The sequence below is a fragment of the Primulina tabacum genome, unplaced genomic scaffold, assembly GCF_025594145.1.
Source record: "Primulina tabacum isolate GXHZ01 unplaced genomic scaffold, ASM2559414v2 Contig1307, whole genome shotgun sequence".
Lineage (NCBI taxonomy): Eukaryota > Viridiplantae > Streptophyta > Magnoliopsida > Lamiales > Gesneriaceae > Primulina > Primulina tabacum.
Genome location: NW_027460199.1, coordinates 1 through 19826, shown reverse-complemented (window position 1 = coordinate 19826; position 19826 = coordinate 1). Strand labels below are relative to the sequence as shown.

General features: G+C 45.0%; 12 non-coding genes and 10 pseudogenes across 12 annotated transcripts; all 22 read left to right on the top strand.

The window, feature by feature from the left end:
• The first annotated feature begins 338 nt into the window (after window positions 1-338).
• On the top strand, window positions 339-453 carry LOC142536362 (5S ribosomal RNA; annotated as a pseudogene).
• A 658-nt stretch (window positions 454-1111) lies between these two features.
• On the top strand, window positions 1112-1223 carry LOC142536369 (5S ribosomal RNA; annotated as a pseudogene).
• A 1445-nt stretch (window positions 1224-2668) lies between these two features.
• LOC142536366 (5S ribosomal RNA) lies at window positions 2669-2777 on the top strand (annotated as a pseudogene).
• Window positions 2778-3460: 683 nt separating this feature from the next.
• LOC142536353 (5S ribosomal RNA) lies at window positions 3461-3576 on the top strand. Its single transcript, XR_012818189.1, has one exon. It is a non-coding gene; the product is annotated as a 5S ribosomal RNA (ribosomal RNA).
• A 671-nt stretch (window positions 3577-4247) lies between these two features.
• On the top strand, window positions 4248-4366 carry LOC142536372 (5S ribosomal RNA). The gene has a single exon (XR_012818198.1). It is a non-coding gene; the product is annotated as a 5S ribosomal RNA (ribosomal RNA).
• Window positions 4367-5057: 691 nt separating this feature from the next.
• On the top strand, window positions 5058-5176 carry LOC142536364 (5S ribosomal RNA; annotated as a pseudogene).
• Window positions 5177-5858: 682 nt separating this feature from the next.
• On the top strand, window positions 5859-5975 carry LOC142536358 (5S ribosomal RNA). The gene has a single exon (XR_012818194.1). It is a non-coding gene; the product is annotated as a 5S ribosomal RNA (ribosomal RNA).
• A 676-nt stretch (window positions 5976-6651) lies between these two features.
• Window positions 6652-6769, top strand: LOC142536363 (5S ribosomal RNA). Its single transcript, XR_012818196.1, has one exon. It is a non-coding gene; the product is annotated as a 5S ribosomal RNA (ribosomal RNA).
• A 677-nt stretch (window positions 6770-7446) lies between these two features.
• LOC142536357 (5S ribosomal RNA) lies at window positions 7447-7561 on the top strand. The gene has a single exon (XR_012818193.1). It is a non-coding gene; the product is annotated as a 5S ribosomal RNA (ribosomal RNA).
• A 676-nt stretch (window positions 7562-8237) lies between these two features.
• Window positions 8238-8354, top strand: LOC142536371 (5S ribosomal RNA). Its single transcript, XR_012818197.1, has one exon. It is a non-coding gene; the product is annotated as a 5S ribosomal RNA (ribosomal RNA).
• Window positions 8355-9030: 676 nt separating this feature from the next.
• On the top strand, window positions 9031-9139 carry LOC142536361 (5S ribosomal RNA; annotated as a pseudogene).
• A 673-nt stretch (window positions 9140-9812) lies between these two features.
• LOC142536356 (5S ribosomal RNA) lies at window positions 9813-9927 on the top strand. The gene has a single exon (XR_012818192.1). It is a non-coding gene; the product is annotated as a 5S ribosomal RNA (ribosomal RNA).
• A 685-nt stretch (window positions 9928-10612) lies between these two features.
• On the top strand, window positions 10613-10724 carry LOC142536367 (5S ribosomal RNA; annotated as a pseudogene).
• A 681-nt stretch (window positions 10725-11405) lies between these two features.
• On the top strand, window positions 11406-11524 carry LOC142536352 (5S ribosomal RNA). The gene has a single exon (XR_012818188.1). It is a non-coding gene; the product is annotated as a 5S ribosomal RNA (ribosomal RNA).
• A 682-nt stretch (window positions 11525-12206) lies between these two features.
• LOC142536370 (5S ribosomal RNA) lies at window positions 12207-12322 on the top strand (annotated as a pseudogene).
• Window positions 12323-13007: 685 nt separating this feature from the next.
• On the top strand, window positions 13008-13125 carry LOC142536355 (5S ribosomal RNA). Its single transcript, XR_012818191.1, has one exon. It is a non-coding gene; the product is annotated as a 5S ribosomal RNA (ribosomal RNA).
• Window positions 13126-13806: 681 nt separating this feature from the next.
• Window positions 13807-13924, top strand: LOC142536373 (5S ribosomal RNA). The gene has a single exon (XR_012818199.1). It is a non-coding gene; the product is annotated as a 5S ribosomal RNA (ribosomal RNA).
• Window positions 13925-14604: 680 nt separating this feature from the next.
• Window positions 14605-14722, top strand: LOC142536360 (5S ribosomal RNA; annotated as a pseudogene).
• Window positions 14723-15405: 683 nt separating this feature from the next.
• LOC142536359 (5S ribosomal RNA) lies at window positions 15406-15525 on the top strand. Its single transcript, XR_012818195.1, has one exon. It is a non-coding gene; the product is annotated as a 5S ribosomal RNA (ribosomal RNA).
• A 679-nt stretch (window positions 15526-16204) lies between these two features.
• On the top strand, window positions 16205-16325 carry LOC142536354 (5S ribosomal RNA). The gene has a single exon (XR_012818190.1). It is a non-coding gene; the product is annotated as a 5S ribosomal RNA (ribosomal RNA).
• A 695-nt stretch (window positions 16326-17020) lies between these two features.
• On the top strand, window positions 17021-17139 carry LOC142536368 (5S ribosomal RNA; annotated as a pseudogene).
• Window positions 17140-19449: 2310 nt separating this feature from the next.
• LOC142536365 (5S ribosomal RNA) lies at window positions 19450-19565 on the top strand (annotated as a pseudogene).
• The last annotated feature ends 261 nt before the right edge of the window (window positions 19566-19826 follow it).

Here is a 19826-nt window from a genome sequence, read left to right as displayed (position 1 = left end):
TAATAGCTTTACATTCGTTATTTCCTTCTCTTATTTTTTTTTCTATTTTCTGGGAACATTTATCGATTTTTGTTGTCGTGAGCGGTTCTGTGCGGAAGGGTATGACGCAGATTACTCCGGAGAGGGTTAACTCATTAAAACAATTATTCGACTGTTTTATCCATAATTTACGTAAACGGTCGCGACACGAGGTCTTCCCAGGGAGGTCACCCATCCTCTCTGCCATCGCGCCAGAACGCTTAACTTCTGGTTATGATGGGCAGAGCAGTGCCGCGTGTTGTCCATCGCCGCCCGCGCCACACGTACGAGGGATATAAGAATAACATCCCACTCAATGTCGGTGCGATCATACAGCACTAATGCACCGGATCCCATCAGAACTCCGAAGTTAGCGTGCTTGGGCGAGAGCAGTACTAGGATGGGTGACCTCTGGAAGTCCTCGTGTTGCACCCTTTTCGTGTTTTTCTATTTTTGATTACTTGTTGACAGACGATTTTCGGCTCAAATCATCTGAATCTCGATCGGACCAGATAAACATGTGAAATGAAAGTAGCTCGGCACGCCGGATTTGGACAAAATTGTAGGCTAATTGATTGTAACGGCAAACGACGAGACTCATACTCAATGAGCTGACGAGATTTTAGCCGAATTCTTCTCTAAGACCCTCTAATTTGCGATTTACCGCTTCTGTTAAGCTTTCGTTTCCTCGAGAAATCCGCTTAGGAAGTTCGAAATTCGATTCCGGTTCCATTTTATCGTATCCCAGGCATAATATAGCTTTACATTCGTTATTTCCTTCTTCTTATTTTTTATTTTCTGGGAACATTTATCGATTTTTGTTGTCGTGAGCCGGTTCTGTGCGGAAGGGTATGACGCAGATTACTCCGGAGACGGTTAACTATTAAAAACAATTATTTCGACTGTTTTATCCATAATTTACGTAAACGGTCGCGACACGAGGTCTTCCCAGGGAGGTCACCCATCCTACTCTGCCATCGCGCCAGAACGCTTAACTTCATGGTTATGATTGGGCGAGAGCAGTGCCGCGTGTTGTCCATCGCCGCCCGCTACACGTACTCGAGGGATATAAGAATAAACATCCACTCAATGTCGGTGCGATCACCAGCACTAATGCACACCCATCAGAACTCCGAAGTTAAGCGTGCTTGGGCGAGAGCAGTACTAGGATGGTGACCCCCTGGGAAGTCCTCGTGTTGCACCCTTTTCGTTTTTCTATTTTTGATTACTTGTTGACAGACGATTTTCGGCTCAAATCATCTGAATCTCGATCGGGACCAGATAAGACATGTGAAATGAAAGTAGCTCGGGCACTGCCGGATTTGGACAAAATTGTAGGCTAATTTGATTGTAAACGGGCAAACGGACGAGACTCATTACTACGCAATGAGCTGACGAGATTTTAGCCGAATTCCTTCTCTAAGACCCTCTAATTTGCGATTTACCGCTTTCGTTTCCTCGAGAAATCCGCTTAGGAAGTTCGAAATTCGATTCCGGTTCCATTTTATCGTATCCCAGGCATAATAATAGCTTTACATTCGTTATTTCCTTCTTCTTATTTTTTTTTCTATTTTCTGGGAACATTTATCGATTTTTGTTGTCGTGAGCCGGTTCTGTGCGGAAGGGTATGACGCAGATTACTCCGGAGACGGTTAACTCATTAAAAACAATTATTTCGACTGTTTTATCCATAATTTACGTAAACGGTCGCGACACGAGGTCTTCCCAGGGAGGTCACCCATCCTACTCTGCCATCGCGCCAGAACGCTTAACTTCATGGTTATGATTGGGCGAGAGCAGTGCCGCGTGTTGTCCATCGCCGCCCGCTCCACACGTACTCGAGGGATATAGAATAAACATCCCACTCAATGTCGTGCGATCATAGCACTAATGCACCGGATCCCATCAGAACTCCGAAGTTAAGCGTGCTTGGGCAGAGTACTAGGATGGGCCCCTGGGAAGTCCTTGTTGCACCCTTTTTCGTGTTTTTCTATTTTTGATTACTTGTTGACAGACGATTTTCGGCTCAAATCATCTGAATCTCGATCGGGACCAGATAACATGTGAAATGAAAGTAGCTTGAGCACTGCCGGATTTGGACAAAATTGTAGGCTAATTTGATTGTAAACGTGCAAACGGACGAGACTCATTACTACGCAATGAGCTGACGAGATTTTAGCCGAATTCCTTCTCTAAGACCCTCTAATTTGCGATTTACCGCTTCTGTTAAGCTTTCGTTTCCGAAATCCGCTTAGGAAGTTCGAAATTCGATTCCGGTTCCATTTTATCGTATTTCAGGCATAATAATAGCTTTACATTCGTTATTCCTTCTTCTTATTTTTTTTTCTATTTTCTGGGAACATTTATCGATTTTTGTTGTCGTGAGCCGGTTCTGTGCGGAAGGGTATGACGCAGATTACTCCGGAGACGGTTAACTCATTAAAAACAATTATTTCGACTGTTTTATTCATAATTTACGTAAACGGTCGCGACACGAGGTCTTCCCAGGAGGTCACCCATCCTACTCTGCCATCGCGCCAGAACGCTTAACTTCGTGGTTATGATTGGGCGAGAGCAGTGCCGTGTTGTCCATCGCCGCCCGCTCCACACGTACTCGAGGGATATAAGAATAAACATCCCACTCAATGTCGGGTGCGATCATACCAGCACTAATCCTATCAGAACTCCGAAGTTAAGCGTGCTTGGGCGAGAGCAGTACTAGGATGGGTGACCCCTGGGAAGTCCTCGTGTTGCACCCTTTTTCGTGTTTTTCTATTTTTGATTACTTGTTGACAGACGATTTTCGGCTCAAATCATCTGAATCTCGATCGGGACCAGATAAGACATGTGAAATGAAAGTAGCTCGGGCACTGCCGGATTTGGACAAAATTGTAGGCTAATTTGATTGTAAACGGGCAAACGGACGAGACTCATTACTACGCAATGAGCTGACGAGATTTTAGCCGAATTCCTTCTCTAAGACCCTCTAATTTGCGATTTACCGCTTCTGTTAAGCTTTCGTTTCCTCGAGAAATCCGCTTAGGAAGTTCGAAATTCGATTCCGGTTCCATTTTATCGTATCCCAGGCATAATAATAGCTTTACATTCGTTATTTCCTTCTTCTTATTTTTTTTCTATTTTCTGGGAACATTTATCGATTTTTGTTGTCGTGAGCCGGTTCTGTGCGGAAGGGTATGACGCAGATTACTCCGGAGACGGTTAACTCATTAAAAACAATTATTTCGACTGTTTTATCCATAATTTACGTAAACGGTCGCGACACGAGGTCTTCCCAGGGAGGTCACCCATCCTACCTCTGCCATCGCGCCAGAACGCTTAACTTCATGGTTATGATTGGGCGAGAGCAGTGCCGCGTGTTGTCCATCGCCGCCCGCTCCACACGTACTCGAGGGATATAAGAATAAACATCCCACTCAATGTCGGGTGCGATCATACCAGCACTAATGCACCGGATCCCATCAGAACTCCGAAGTTAAGCGTGCTTGGGCGAGAGAGTACTAGGATGGGTCCCCCTGGGAAGTCCTCGTGTTGCACCCTTTTCGTGTTTTTCTATTTTTGATTACTTCGTTGACAGAAGCGATTTTCGGCCAAATCATCTGAATCTCGATCGGACCAGATAAGACATGTGAATGAAGTAGCTCGGGCACTGCCGGATTTGGACAAAATTGTAGGCTAATTTGATTGTAAACGGGCAAACGCGAGCTCACTACGCAATGAGCTGACGAGATTTTAGCCGAATTCCTTCTCTAAGACCCTCTAATTTGCGATTTACCGCTTCGTTAAGCTTTCATTTCCTCTGAGAAATTCCGCATAGAAGTTCCGAAATTCGATTCCGGTCCATTTTATCGTATCCCAGGCAGAATAATAGCTTTACATTCGTTATTTCCTTCTTCTTATTTTTTTTTTCTATTTCTGGGAACATTTATCGATTTTTGTTGTCGTGAGCCGGTTCTGTGGCGAAGGTAGACGCAGATTACTCCGGAGACGGTTAACTAATTTAAAACAATTATTTCGACTGTTTTATCCATAATTTACGTAACGAATCGCGACACGAGGTTTCTCAGGGAGGTCAACCCTACTACCTCTGCCATCGGCCGAACGCTTAACTTCGTGGTTATGATTGGGCAGAGCAGTGCCGCCGTGTTGTCCATCGCCCGCCCGATCCACACGTACTCGAGGGAGATAAGAATAACATCCCACTCAATGTCGGGTGCGATCATACCAGCACTAATGCACCGGATCCCATCAGAACTCCGAAGTTAAGCGTGCTTGGGCGAGAGCAGTACTAGGAGGGTGACCACCCTGAGAAGTCCTCGTGTTGCACCCCTTTTTTCGTGTTTTTCTATTTTTGATTACTTGTTTGAGCAGACGATTTTCGGCTCAAATCATCTGAATCTCGATCGGGACCAGATAAGACCTGTGAAATGAAAGTAGCTCGGGCACTGCCGGATTTGGACAATAAATTGTAGGCTAATTTGATTGTAAACGGCAAACGGACGGACTCATTACATACGCAATGAGCTGACGAGATTAGCCGAATTCCTTCTCCTAAGACCCTCTATTTGCGATTTAACCGCTTCTGTTAAGCCTTCGTTTCTCGAGAAATCCGCTTAGGACAGTTCGAAATTCGATTCCGGTTCCATTTATCGTATCGCCAGGCATAATAATAGCTTTACATTCGTTTATTTTCCTTTCTTATATTTTTTTTTCTATTTTCTGGGAACATTTATCGATTTTTGTTGTCGTGAGCCGGTCTGTGGCGGAAGGGTAGACTCCAGATTACTCCGGAGACGGTTAACTCATTAAAAACAATTATTTCGACTGTTTTATCCATAATTTAGCTAAACGATCGCGACACGAGGTTCTTCCAGGGAGTCACCCTCCTAGCTCTGCCATCGGCCAGAACGCTTAACTTCGTGGTTATGATTGGGCGAGAGCAGTGCCGCGTGTTGTCCATCGCCGCCCGCACGCTCCACACGTACTCGAGGGATATAAGAATAAACATCCCACTCAATGTCGGGTGCGATCATACCAGCACTAATGCACTCGGATCCATCAGAACGCCGAAGTTAGATCGTGCTTGGGCGAGAGCAGTACTAGGATGGGTGACCCCTGGGAAGTCCTCGTGTTGCACACCTTTTTCGTGTTTTTCTATTTTGATTACTTGTTGACAGACGATTTTCGGCTCAAATCATCTGAATCTCGATCGGAACCAGATAAGACATGTGAAATGAAAGTAGCTCGGGCACTGCCGGATTTGGACAAAATTGTAGCTAAGTTGATTGTAAACGGGCAAAACGGACGAGACTCATTACTACGCAAGGAGCTGGCCGAGATTTTAGGCCGAATTCCTTCTCTAAGACCCTCTAATTTGCGATTTAACCGCTCTGTTAAGCATTTCGTTTCCTCGAGAAATCCGCTTAGGAAGTTCGAAATTCGATTCCGGTTCCATTTTATCGTATCCCAGGCATAAATAGCTTTACATTCGTTATTTCCTTCTTCTTATTTTTTTCTATTTTCTGGGAACATTTATCGATTTTTGTTGTCGTGAGCCGGTTCTGTGCGGAAGGGTATGACGCAGATTACTCCGGAGACGGTTAACTCATTAAAAACAATTATTTCGACTGTTTTATCCATAATTTACGTAAACGGTCGCGACACGAGGTCTTCCCAGGGAGGTCACCCATCCTAGCTCTGCCATCGCGCCAGAACGCTTAACTTCATGGTTATGATTGGGCGAGAGCAGTGCCGCGTGTTGTCCATCGCCGCCCGCTCCACACGTACTCGAGGGATATAAAATAAACATCCCACTCAATGTCGGGTGCGATCATACAACCACAAATGCACCGGATCCCATCAGAACTCCGAAGTTAAGCGTGCTTGGGCGAGAGCAGTACTAGGATGGGTGACCCCTGGAAGTCCTCGTGTTGCACCCCTTTTCGTGTTTTCCTATTTTGATTACTTGTTGACAGACGATTTTCGGCTCAAATCACTGAATCTCGATCGGGACCAAGATAAGACATGTGAAAATGAAAGTAGGCTCGGGCCACTGACGTATTGGACCAAATTGTAGGCTAATTTGATTGTAAACGGGCAAACGGACGAGACTCATTACTACGCAATGAGCTGACGAGATTTTAGCCGAATTCCTTCTCTAAGACCCTCTAATTTGCGATTTACGCTTCTGTTAAGCTTTCGTTTCCTCGAGAAATCCGCTTAGGAAGTTCGAAATTCGATTCCGGTTCCATTTTATCGTATCCCAGGCATAATAATAGCTTTACATTCGTTATTTCCTTCTTCTTATTTTTTTTCTATTTTCTGGGAACATTTATCGATTTTTGTTGTCGTGAGCCGGTTCTGTGCGGAAGGGTATGACGCAGATTACTCCGGAGACGGTTAACTATTAAAAAATTATTTCGACTGTTTTATCCATAATTTACGTAAACGTCGCGACACGAGGTCTTCCCAGGGAGGTCACCCATCCTACCTCTGCCATCGCGCCAGAACGCTTAACTTCATGGTTATGATTGGGCGAGAGCAGTGCCGCGTGTTGTCCATCGCCGCCCGCTCCACACGTACTCGAGGGATAAGAATAAACATCCCACTCAATGTCGGTGCGATCATACCAGCACTAATGCACCGGATCCCATCAGAACTCCGAAGTTAAGCGTGCTTGGGCGAGAGCAGTACTAGGATGGGTGACCCCTGGGAAGTCCTCGTGTTGCACCTTTTTCGTGTTTTTCTATTTTTGATTACTTGTTGACAGACGATTTTCGGCTCAAATCATCTGAATCTCGATCGGGACCAGATAAACATGTGAAATGAAAGTAGCTCGGGCACTGCCGGATTTGGACAAAATTGTAGGCTAATTTGATTGTAAACGGCAACGGACGAGACTCATTACTACGCAATGAGCTGACGAGATTTTAGCCGAATTCCTTCTCTAGACCCTCTAATTTGCGATTTACGCTTCTGTTAAGCTTTCGTTTCCTCGAGAAATCCGCTTAGGAAGTTCGAAATTCGATTCCGGTTCCATTTTATCGTATCCCAGGCATAATAATAGCTTTACATTCGTTATTTCCTTCTTCTTATTTTTTTTCTATTTTCTGGGAACATTTATCGATTTTTGTTGTCGTGAGCCGGTTCTGTGCGGAAGGGTATGACGCAGATTACTCCGGAGACGGTTAACTCATTAAAAACAATTATTTCGACTGTTTTATCCATAATTTACGTAAACGGTCGCGACACGAGGTCTTCCCAGGGAGGTCACCCATCCTACCTCTGCCATCGCGCCAGAACGCTTAACTTCATGGTTATGATTGGGCGAGAGCAGTGCCGCGTGTTGTCCATCGCCGCCCGCTCCACACGTACTCGAGGGATATAGAGATAAACATCCCACTCAATGTCGGGTGCGATCATACCACTAATGCACCGGATCCCATCAGAACTCCGAAGTTAAGCGTGCTTGGGCGAGAGCAGTACTAGGATGGGTGACCCCTGGGAAGTCCTCGTGTTGCACCCTTTTCGTGTTTTTCTATTTTTGATTACTTGTTGACAGACGATTTTCGGCTCAAATCATCTGAATCTCGATCGGGACCAGATAAGACATGTGAAATGAAAGTAGCTCGGGCACTGCCGGATTTGGACAAAATTGTAGGCTAATTTGATTGTAAACGGGCAAACGGACGAGACTCATTACTACGCAATGAGCTGACGAGATTTTAGCCGAATTCCTTCTCTAAGACCCTCTAATTTGCGATTTACCGCTTCTGTTAAGCTTTCGTTTCCTCGAGAAATCCGCTTAGGAAGTTCGAAATTCGATTCCGGTTCCATTTTATCGTATCCCAGGCATAATAATAGCTTTACATTCGTTATTTCCTTCTTCTTATTTTTTTTTCTATTTTCTGGGAACATTTATCGATTTTTGTTGTCGTGAGCCGGTTCTGTGCGGAAGGGTATGACGCAGATTACTCCGGAGACGGTTAACTATTAAAAATTATTTCGACTGTTTTATCCATAATTTACGTAAACGATCGCGACACGAGGTCTTCCCAGGGAGGTCACCCATCCTACCTGCCATCGCGCCAGAACGCTTAACTTCGTGGTTATGATTGGGCGAGAGCAGTGCCGCGTGTTGTCCATCGCCGCCCGCTCCACACGTACTCGAGGATATAAGAATAAACATCCCACTCAATGTCGGGTGCGATCATACCAGCACTAATGCACCGGATCCCATCAGAACTCCGAAGTTAAGCGTGCTTGGGCGAGAGCAGTACTAGGATGGGTGACCCCTGGAAGTCCTCGTGTTGCACCCTTTTTCGTGTTTTTCTATTTTTGATTACTTGTTGACAGACGATTTTCGGCTCAAATCATCTGAATCTCGATCGGGACCAGATAAGACATGTGAAATGAAAGTAGCTCGGGCACTGCCGGATTTGGACAAAATTGTAGGCTAATTTGATTGTAAACGGCAAACGGACGAGACTCATTACTACGCAATGAGCTGACGAGATTTTAGCCGAATTCCTTCTCTAAGACCCTCTAATTTGCGATTTACGCTTCTGTTAAGCTTTCGTTTCCTCGAGAAATCCGCTTAGGAAGTTCGAAATTCGATTCCGGTTCCATTTTATCGTATCCAGGCATAATAATAGCTTTACATTCGTTATTTCCTTCTTTTTTTTTTTCTATTTTCTGGGAACATTTATCGATTTTGTTGTCGTGAGCCGGTTCTGTGCGGAAGGGTATGACGCAGATTACTCCGGAGACGGTTAACTCATTAAAAACAATTATTTCGACTGTTTTATCCATAATTTACGTAAACGGTCGCGACACGAGGTCTTCCCAGGGAGGTCACCCATCCTAGCTCTGCCATCGCGCCAGAACGCTTAACTTCATGGTTATGATTGGGCGAGAGCAGTGCCGCGTGTTGTCCATCGCCGCCCGCTCCACACGTACTCGAGGGATATAAGAATAAACATCCCACTCAATGTCGGGTGCGATCATACCAGCACTAATGCACTCAGAACTCCGAAGTTAAGCGTGCTTGGGCGAGAGCAGTACTAGGATGGGTGACCCCTGGGAAGTCCTCGTGTTGCACCCTTTTTCGTTTTTTTCTATTTTTGATTACTTGTTGACAGACGATTTTCGGCTCAAATCATCTGAATCTCGATCGGGACCAGATAAACATGTGAAATGAAAGTAGCTCGGGCACTGCCGGATTTGGACAAAATTGTAGGCTAATTTGATTGTAAACGGGCAAACGGACGAGACTCATTACTACGCAATGAGCTGACGAGATTTTAGCCGAATTCCTTCTCTAAGACCCTCTAATTTGCGATTTACCGCTTCTGTTAAGCTTTCGTTTCCTCGAGAAATCCGCTTAGGAAGTTCGAAATTCGATTCCGGTTCCATTTTATCGTATCCCAGGCATAATAATAGCTTTACATTCGTTATTTTTCTTCTTATTTTTTTATTTTCTGGGAACATTTATCGATTTTTTGTCGTGAGCCGGTTCTGTGCGGAAGGGTATGACGCAGATTACTCCGGAGACGGTTAACCATTAAAAAAATTATTTCGACTGTTTTATCCATAATTTACGTAAACGGTCGCGACACGAGGTCTTCCCAGGGAGGTCACCCATCCTAGCTCTGCCATCGCGCCAGAACGCTTAACTTCATGGTTATGATTGGGCGAGAGCAGTGCCGCGTGTTGTCCATCGCCGCCCGCTCCACACGTACTCGAGGGATATAAGAATAAACATCCCACTCAATGTCGGGTGCGATCATACCAGCACTAATGCACCGGATCCCATCAGAACTCCGAAGTTAAGCGTGCTTGGGCAGAGCAGTACTAGGATGGGACCCCTGGGAAGTCCTCGTGTTGCACCCTTTTCGTGTTTTTCTATTTTTGATTACTTGTTGACAGACGATTTTCGGCTCAAATCATCTGAATCTCGATCGGGACCAGATAAGACATGTGAAATGAAAGTAGCTCGGCACTGCCAGGATTTGGACAAAATTGTAGGCTAATTGATTGTAAACGGGGCAAACGGACGAGACTCTTTACTACGCAATGAGCTGACGAGATTTAAGCCGAATTCCTTCTCTAAGACCCTCTAATTTGCGATTAACCGCTTCTGTTAAGCTTTCATTTCCTCGAGAAATCCGCTTAGGAAGTTCGAAATTCGATTTCCGGTTCCATTTATCGTATCCCAGGCATAATAATAGCTTTACATTCGTTATTTTCCTTGCTTCTTATTTTTTTTCTATTTCTGGGAACATTTTCGATTTTTGTTGTCGTGACCGGTTCTGTGCGGAAGGGTATGACGCAGATTACTCCCGAGACGGTTAACTATTAAAACAAATTATTTCGACTGTTTTATCCATAATTTACGTAAACGGTCGCGACACGAGGTCTTCCCAGGGAGGTCACCCATACTAGCCTCTGCCATCGCGCCAGAAACGCTTAACTTCAGTGGTTATGATTGGGCGAGAGCAGTGCCGCGTGTTTGTCCATCGCCGCCCCGCTCCACACGTACTCGAGGGATAGAAGAATAAACATCCCACTCAATGTCGGGTGCGATCATACCAGCACTAATGCACCGGATCCCATCAAGAACTCCGAAGTTAAGCGTGCTTGAGAGCAGTACTAGGATGGGACCCCGGGAAGTCCTCGTGTTGCACCCTTTTTCGTGTTTTTTATTTTGATTACTTGTTGACAGACGATTTTCGGCTCAAATCATCTGAATCTCGATCGGGACCAGATAAGACATGTGAAATGAAAGTAGCTCGGGCACTGCCGGATTTGGACAAAATTGTAGGCTAATTTGATTGTAAACGGGCAAACGGACGAGACTCATTACTACGCAATGAGCTGACGAGATTTTAGCCGAATTCCTTCTCTAAGACCCTCTAATTTGCGATTTACGCTTCTGTTAAGCTTTCGTTTCCTCGAGAAATCCGCTTAGGAAGTTCGAAATTCGATTCCGGTTCCATTTTATCGTATCCCAGGCATAATAGCTTTACATTCGTTATTTCCTTCTTCTTATTTTTTTTTCTATTTTCTGGGAACATTTATCGATTTTTGTTGTCGTGAGCCGGTTCTGTGCGGAAGGGTATGACGCAGATTACTCCGGAGACGGTTAACTAATTTAAAAACAATTATTTCGACTGTTTTATCCATAATTTACGTAAACGATCGCGACACGAGGTCTTCTCAGGGAGGTCACCCATACTACCTCTGCTATCGCGCCAGAAACGCTTAACTTCGTGGTCCAGATTGGGCGAAAGCAGTGCCGCGTGTTGTCCATCGCCGCCCGCATCCACACGTACTCGAGGGATATAAGAATAAACATCCCACTCAATGTCGGGTGCGATCATACCAGCACTAATGCACCGGATCCCATCAGAACTCCGAAGTTAAGCGTGCTTGGGCGAGAGCAGTACTAGGATGGGTGACCCCCTGGGAAGTCCTCGTGTTGCACACCCTTTTCGTGTGTTTCTATTTTGATTACCTTGTTGACAGACGATTTTCGGCTCAAATCATCTGAATCTCGATCGGGACCAGATAAGACATGTGAAATGAAAGTAGCTCGGGCACTGCGGATTTGGACAAAATTGTAGGCTAATTTGATTGTAAACGGGCAAACGGACGAGACTCATTACTACGCAATGAGCTGACGAGATTTTAGCCGAATTCCTTCTCTAAGACCCTCTAATTTGCGATTTACGCTTCTGTTAAGCTTTCGTTTCCTCGAGAAATCCGCTTAGGAAGTTCGAAATTCGATTCCGGTTCCATTTTATCGTATCCCAGGCATAATAATAGCTTTACATTCGTTATTTCCTTCTTCTTATTTTTTTTCTATTTTCTGGGAACATTTATCGATTTTTTGTTGTCGTGAGCCGGTTCTGTGCGGAAGGGTATGACGCAGATTACTCCGGAGACGGTTAACTATTAAAAACAATTATTTCGACTGTTTTATCCATAATTTACGTAAACGATCGCGACACGAGGTCTTCCCAGGGAGGTCACCCATCCTACTCTGCCATCGCGCCAGAACGCTTAACTTCGTGGTTATGATTGGGCGAGAGCAGTGCCGCGTGTTGTCCATCGCCGCCCGCTCCACACGTACTCGAGGGATATAAGAATAAACATCCCACTCAATGTCGGGTGCGATCTATACGATCACAATGCACCGGATCCCATCAAACTCCGAAGTTAAACGTGCTTGGCGAGAGCAGTACTAGGATGGGTGACCCCCTGGGAAGTCCTCGTGTTGCCACCCTTTTTCGTGTTTTCTATTTTTTGATTACTTGTTGCAGACGATTTTCGGCTCAAATCATCTGAATCTCGATCGGGACCAGATAAGACTGTGAAATAAAGTAGCTCGTGGCACTGCCGGATTTGGACAAAATGTAGGCTAATTTGATTGTAAACGGCAAACGACGAGACTCATTACTACGCAATGAGCTACGAGATTTTAGGCCGAATTCCTTCTCTAAGACCCTCTATTTGCGATTAGCCGCTTCTGTTAAGATTTCGTTTCCTCGAGAAATCCGCTTAGGGAAGGAAAGTTCGAAATGCGATTCCGGTTTCCATTTTATCGTATCCCAGTGCATAATAATAGCTTTACATTCGTTATTTCCTTTTCTTATTTTTTTTCTATTTTCTGGGAACATTTATCGATTTTTTTGTCGTGAGCCGGTTCTGTGCGGGGAAGGGTATGACGCAGATTACTCCGGAGACGGTTAAACTCATTAAAAACAAATTATTTGGACTGTTGTTATACATAATTTACGTAAACGTCGCGACACGAGGTCTTCCCAGGGAGGTCACCCATCCTAGCTCTGCCATCGCGCCAGAACGCTTAACTTCATGGTTATGATTGGCGAGAGCAGTGCCGGCGTGTTGTCCATCGCCGCCCCCTCCACACGTACTCGAGGGATAGAGAATAAACATCCCACTCATGTCGGTGCGATCATACCAGCACTAATGCACGGATCCCATCAGAACTCCGAAGTTAAGCGTGCTTGGGCGAGAGCAGTACTAGGATGGGTGACACCCTGAGAAGTCCTCGTGTTGCACCCTTTTTCGTGTTTTTCTATTTTTGATTACTTGTTGACAGACTATTTTCGGCTCAAATCATCTGAATCTCGATCGGGACCAGATAAGACATGTGAAATGAAAGTAGCTCGGCACTGCCGGATTTGGACAAAATTGTAGGCTAATTTGATTGTAAACGGGCAAACGGACGAGACTCATTACTACGCAATGAGCTGACGAGATTTAAGCCGAATTCCTTCTCTAAGACCCTCTAATTTGCGATTTACCGCTTTTGTTAAGCTTTCGTTTCATCGAGAAATCCGCTTAGGAAGTTCGAAATTCGATTCCGGTTCCATTTTAATCGTATCCCAGGCATAATAATAGCTTTACATTCGTTATTTCCTTCTTCTTATTTTTTTTTCTATTTTCTGGGAACATTTATCGATTTTTGTTGTCGTGAGCCGTTCTGTGCGGAAGGGTATGACGCAGATTACTCCGGAGACGGTTAACTCATTAAAAACAATTATTTCGACTGTTTTATCCATATTTACGTAAACGATCGCGACACGAGGTCTTCCCAGGGAGGTCACCCATACTACCTCTGCCATCGCGCCAGAACGCTTAACTTCGTGGTTATGATTGGGCGAGAGCAGTGCCGCGTGTTGTCCATCGCCGCCCGCTCCACACGTACTCGAGGGATATAAGAATAACATCCCACTCAATGTCGGGTGCGATCATACCAGCACTAATGCACCGGATCCCATCAGAACTCGAAGTTAAGCGTGCTTGGGCGAGAGCAGTACTAGGATGGGTGACCCCCTGGGAAGTCCTCGTGTTGCACCCTTTTTCGTGTTTTTCTATTTTTGATTACTTGTTGACAGACGATTTTCGGCTCAAATCATCTGAATCTCGATCGGGACCAGATAAGACATGTGAAATGAAAGTAGCTCGGGCACTGCCGGATTTGGACAAAATTGTAGGCTAATTTGATTGTAAAGAGGCAAACGGACGAGACTCATTACTACGCAATGAGCTGACGAGATTTTAGCCGAATTCCTTCTCTAAGACCCTCTAATTTGCGATTTACCGCTTCTGTTAAGCTTTCGTTTCCTCGAGAAATCCGCTTAGGAAGTTCGAAATTCGATTCCGGTTCCATTTTATCGTATCCCAGGCATAATAATAGCTTTACATTCGCTATTTCCTTCTTCTTATTTTTTTTCTATTTTCTGGGAACATTTATCGATTTTGTTGTCGTGAGCCGGTTCTGTGCGGAAGGGTATGACGCAGATTACTCCGGAGACGGTTAACTATTAAAACAATTATTTCGACTGTTTTATCCATAATTTACGTAACGATCGCGACACGAGGTCTTCCCAGGGAGGTCACCCATCCTAGCTCTGCCATCGCGCCAGAACGCTTAACTTCAGTGGTTATGATTGGGCGAGAGCAGTGCCGCGTGTTGTCCATCGCCGCCCGCTCCACACGTACTCGAGGGATATAAGAATAAACATCCCACTCAATGTCGGGTACGATCATACCAGCACTAATGCCATGGATCCCATCAGAACTCCGAAGTTAAGCGTGCTTGAGCTAGAGCAGTACTGGGATGGGTGACCCCTGGGAATTCCTCGTGTTGCAACCCTTTTCGTGTTTTTTCTATTTTTGATTACTTGTTGACAGACGATTTTCGGCTCAAATCATCTGAATCTCGATCGGGACCAGATAAGACAGTGAAATGAAAGTAGCTCGGGCACTGCCGGATTTGGACAAAATTGTAGGCTAATTTGATTGTAAACGGGCAAACGGAACGAGACTCATTACTACGCAATGAGCTGACGAGATTTTAAGCCGAATTCCTTCTCTAAGACCCTCTAATTTGCGATTTACCGCTTCTGTTAAGCTTTCGTTTCCTCGAGAAATCTGCTTAGGAAGTTCGAAATTCGATTCCGGTTCCATTTATCGTATCCCAGGCATAATAATAGCTTTACATTCGTTATTTCCTTCTTCTTATTTTTTTTTCTATTTTCTGGGAACATTTATCGATTTTTGTTGTCGTGAGCCGGTTCTGTGCGGAAGGGTATGACGCAGATTACTCCGGAGACAGTTAACTAATTAAAACAATTATTTCGACTGTTTTATCCATAATTTACTAAACGATCGCGACACGAGGGTCTTCCCAGGGAGGTCACCCATCCTACCTCTGCCATCGCGCCAGAACGCTTAACTTCAGTGGTTATGATTGGGCGAGAGCAGTGCCGCGTGTTGTCCATCGCCGCCCGCTCCACACGTACTCGAGGGATATAAGAATAAACACCACTCAATGTCGGGTGCGATCATACCAGCACTAATGCACCGGATCCCATCAGAACTCCGAAGTTAAGCGTGCTTGTGCGAGAGCAGTACATAGGATGGGTACCCCCTGGGGAAGTCCTCGTGTTGCACCTTTTTCGTGTTTTTCTATTTTTGATTACTTGTTGACAGACGATTTTCGGCTCAAATCATCTGAATCTCGATCGGGACCAAATAAGACATGTGAAATGAAAGTAGCTCGGGCACTGCCGAGTTTGGACAAAATTGTAGGCTAATTTGATTGTAAACGGGCAACGGACGAGACTCATTACTACGCAATGAGCTTGACGAGATTTAAGCCGAATTCCTTCTCTAAGACCCTCTAATTTGCGATTTACCGCTTCTGTTAAGCTTTCGTTTCCTCGAGAAATCCGCTTAGGAAGTTCGAAATTCGATTCCGGTTCCATTTTATCGTATCCCAGGCATAATAATAGCTTTACATTCGTTATTTCCTTCTTCTTATTTTTTTTCTATTTTCTGGAACATTTATCGATTTTTGTTGTCGTGAGCCGTTCTGTGCGGAAGGGTATGACGCAGATTACTCCGGAGACGGTAACTCATTAAAACAATTATTTCGACTGTTTTATCCATAATTTACGTAAACGGATCGCGACACGAGGTCTTCCCAGGGAGGTCACCCATCCTAGCTCTGCCATCGCGCCAGAACGCTTAACTTCGTGGTTATGATTGGGCGAAGAGCATGCCGCGTGTTGTCCATCGCCGCCCCGCTCCACACGTACTCGAGGGATATAAGAATAACATCCCACTCAATGTCGGGTGCGATCTATACCAGCACTAATGCACCGGATCCCATCAGAACTCCGAAGTTAAGCGTGCTTGGGCGAGAGCAGTACTAGGATGGGTGACCCCCTGGAGAAGTCCTCGTGTTGCACACCCTTTTTCGTGTTTTTTCTATTTTTGATTACTTGTTGACAGACGATTTTCGGCTCAAATCATCTGAATCTCGATCGGGACCAGATAAGACATGTGAAATGAAAGTAGCTCGGGCACTGCCGGATTTGGACAAAAGTGTAGGCTAATTTGATTGTAAACGTGGCAAACGGACGAGACTCATTACTACGCAATGAGCTGACGAGATTTTAGCCGAATTCCTTCTCTAAGACCCTCTAATTTGCGATTTACCGCTTCTGTTAAGCTTTCGTTTCCTCGAGAAATCCGCTTAGGAAGTTCGAAATTCGATTCCGGTTCCATTTTATCGATATCCCAGGCATATAATAGCTTTACATTCGTTATTTCCTTCTTCTTATTTTTTTTTCTATTTTCTGGGAACATTTATCGATTTTTGTTGTCGTGAGCCGGTTCTGTGCGGAAGGGTATGACGCATATTACTCCGGAGACGGTTAACTACATTAAAAACAATTATTCGACTGTTATTATCCATAATTTACCTAAACGATCGCGACACGAGTGTCTTCCCCAGGGAGGGTCACCCATCCTACCTCTGCCATCGACCGCCAGAACGCTTAACTTCTGTGGTTAGTTGGGGCAGAGCAGTGCCGCGTGGTTGTCCATCGCCAGCCCGCGTCCACACGTACTCGAGGGATATAAGAATAACATCCCACGCAATGTCGGTTGCGATCTATACCAGCACTAATGCACAGGATCCATCAGAACTCCGAAGTTAAGCGTGCTTGGGCGAGAGCATATTCTAGGATGGGTGACCCCTGGGAAGTCCTCGTGTTGCACCCCTTTTTCGTGTTTTCTATTTTGATTACTTGTTTGACAGACGATTTTCGGCTCAAAATCATCTGAATCTCGATCGGGGACCAGATAAGACATGTGAAATGAAAGTAGCTCGGCACTGCCGATTTGGACAAAATTGTAGGCTAATTTGATTGTAAACGGCAAACGGACGAGACTCATTACTACGCAATGAGCTGACGAGATTTTAGCCGAATTCCTTCTCTAAGACCCTCTAATTTGCGATTACCGCTTCTGTTAAGCTTTCGTTTCCTCGAGAAATCCGCTTAGGAAGTTCGAAATTCGATTCCGGTTCCATTTTATCGTATCCAGGCATAATAATAGCTTTACATTCGTTATTTCCTTCTTCTTATTTTTTTTTCTATTTTCTGGGAACATTTATCGATTTTTTTGTCGTGAGCCGGTTCTGTGCGGAAGGGTATGACGCAGATTACTCCGGAGACGGTTAACTCATTAAAACAATTATTCGACGTTTTATCCATAATTTACGTAAACGATCGCGACACGAGGTCTTCCAGGGAGGTCACCCATCCTACCTGCCATCGCGCCAGAACGCTTAACTTCATGGTTATGATTGGGCGAGAGCAGTGCCGCGTGTTGTCCATCGTCAGCCGCTCCACCACGTACTCGAGGGATACTAAGACATAAAACATCCCCCTCAATGTCGGGTTCGATCATACACGGCACTAATGCACGGATCCCATCAGAACTCCGAAGTAAGCGTGCTTGTGCGAGACTGAGAGCCGTCCTAGGATGGGGACCCCCTGGGATCGTCCCTTGTGTTGCACACTTTTTGTGTTTGTTCTATTCTTTGATTACTTGTTGACTAGACGATTTTCGGCCTCAAATCATCTTGAATCTCGATCGGGACCGATAAGACATGTGAAATGGCACGTAGCTCGGGCACTGCCGGGATTTGGACTAACTTGTAGGCTAATTTGATTGGTAACGGGGGCAAACGAGACTCGAACTTCATTATCCGCAATGAGCTGACTAGATTTTAAGCCGAATTTCCTTCTCTAAGGACCTCTAATTTGCGATTTTTCACCGCTTCTGTTAAGCTTTCGTTTCCTCGGAGAATCCGCTTAGGAAGGTTCGAAAATTCGAGTTCCAGGTTCCATTTACTGTATCTCAGGTAATAATAGCTTTACATTCGTATTTCCTTCTTCTTATTTTTTTTTCTATTTCTGGGAACATTTATCGATTTTTGTTGTCGTGAGCCAGTTTCTGTGCGGAAGGTATGACATATTACTCCGGAGACGAGTTAACTACTTTTAAAACAATTATTTACGCTTGTGTTTATCCATATAGTTACGTAACGATCGCGACACGAGGTCCCCTTCCCAGGGAGGTTCACCCATCCAAGCTCTGACCATCGCGTCCAGAACGCTTAACTTCATGGTGTATGATTGGGCGAAGCTCAGTGTGCCAGGCGTTGTTGGTACATCGCCGCCCGCTCCACATACTCGAGGGATATAAGAATAAACATCCCACTCACCTGTCGGGTGCGATCATTACGCGCACTAATGCACCGGACTTCCCATCAGAACTCCGAAGTTAAGCGTTCTTGGTGCCGAGCGCAGTACTAGGATGGGTGACACCCTTGAGAAGTCCTGTGGTTGCCACCATTTTCGTGTTTTTGTCATTTTGATTACTTGTTGACCGACGCATTTCGGCTCAAATCATCTGAATATCGATCGGGACCAGATAACATGTGAAATGAAAGTAGCTCGGGCACTGCCGGATTTGGACAAATTGTAGGCTAATTTGATTGTAACGGGCAAACGGACGAGACTCATTACTACGCAATGACTGATGAATTTTTGCCGAATTCCTTCTCTAAGACCCTCTAATTTGCGATTTACCGCTTCTGTTAAGCTTTCGTTTCCTCGAGAAATCCGCTTAGGAAGTTCGAAATTCGATTCCGGTTCCATTTTATCGTATCCCAGATAATAATAGCTTACATTCGTTATTTCCTTCTTCTTATTTTTTTTCTATTTTCTGGGAACATTTATCGATTTTTGTTGTCGTCAGCCGGTTTGTGCGAAGGGTATGACGCAGATTACTCCGGAGACGGTTAACTAATTAAAAACAATTATTTCGACTGTTTTATCCATAATTTACGTAAACGATCGCGACACGAGGTCTTCCCAGGGAGGTCACCCATCCTAGCTCTGCCATCGCGCCAGAACGCTTAACTTCGTGGTTATGATTGGGCGAGAGCAGTGCCGCTGTTGTCCATCGCCGCCCGCTCCACACGTACTCGAGGGATATAAGAATAAACATCCACTCAATGTCGGGTGCGATCATACCAGCACTAATGCACCGGATCCCATCAGAACTCGAAGTTAAGGTGTTTGGGGGAGAGCAGTACTAGGATGGGTGACCCCCTGGGAAGTCCTCGTGTGCTCCCTTTTTAGTGTTTTTCATTTTGATTACTTGTTGACAGACGATTTCGGCTCAAATCATCTGAATCTCGATCGGGACCAGATAAGAACATGTGAAATGAAAGTAGCCGGGCACTGCCGGATTTGGACAAAATTGTAGGCTAATTTGATTGTAAACGGCAAACAGGACGAGACTTATTACTACGCAATGAGTGACGAGATTTTAAAGAAAAAGCCGATTCCTTCTCTAGACCCTCTAATTTTCGATTTAACGCTTCTGTTAAGCTT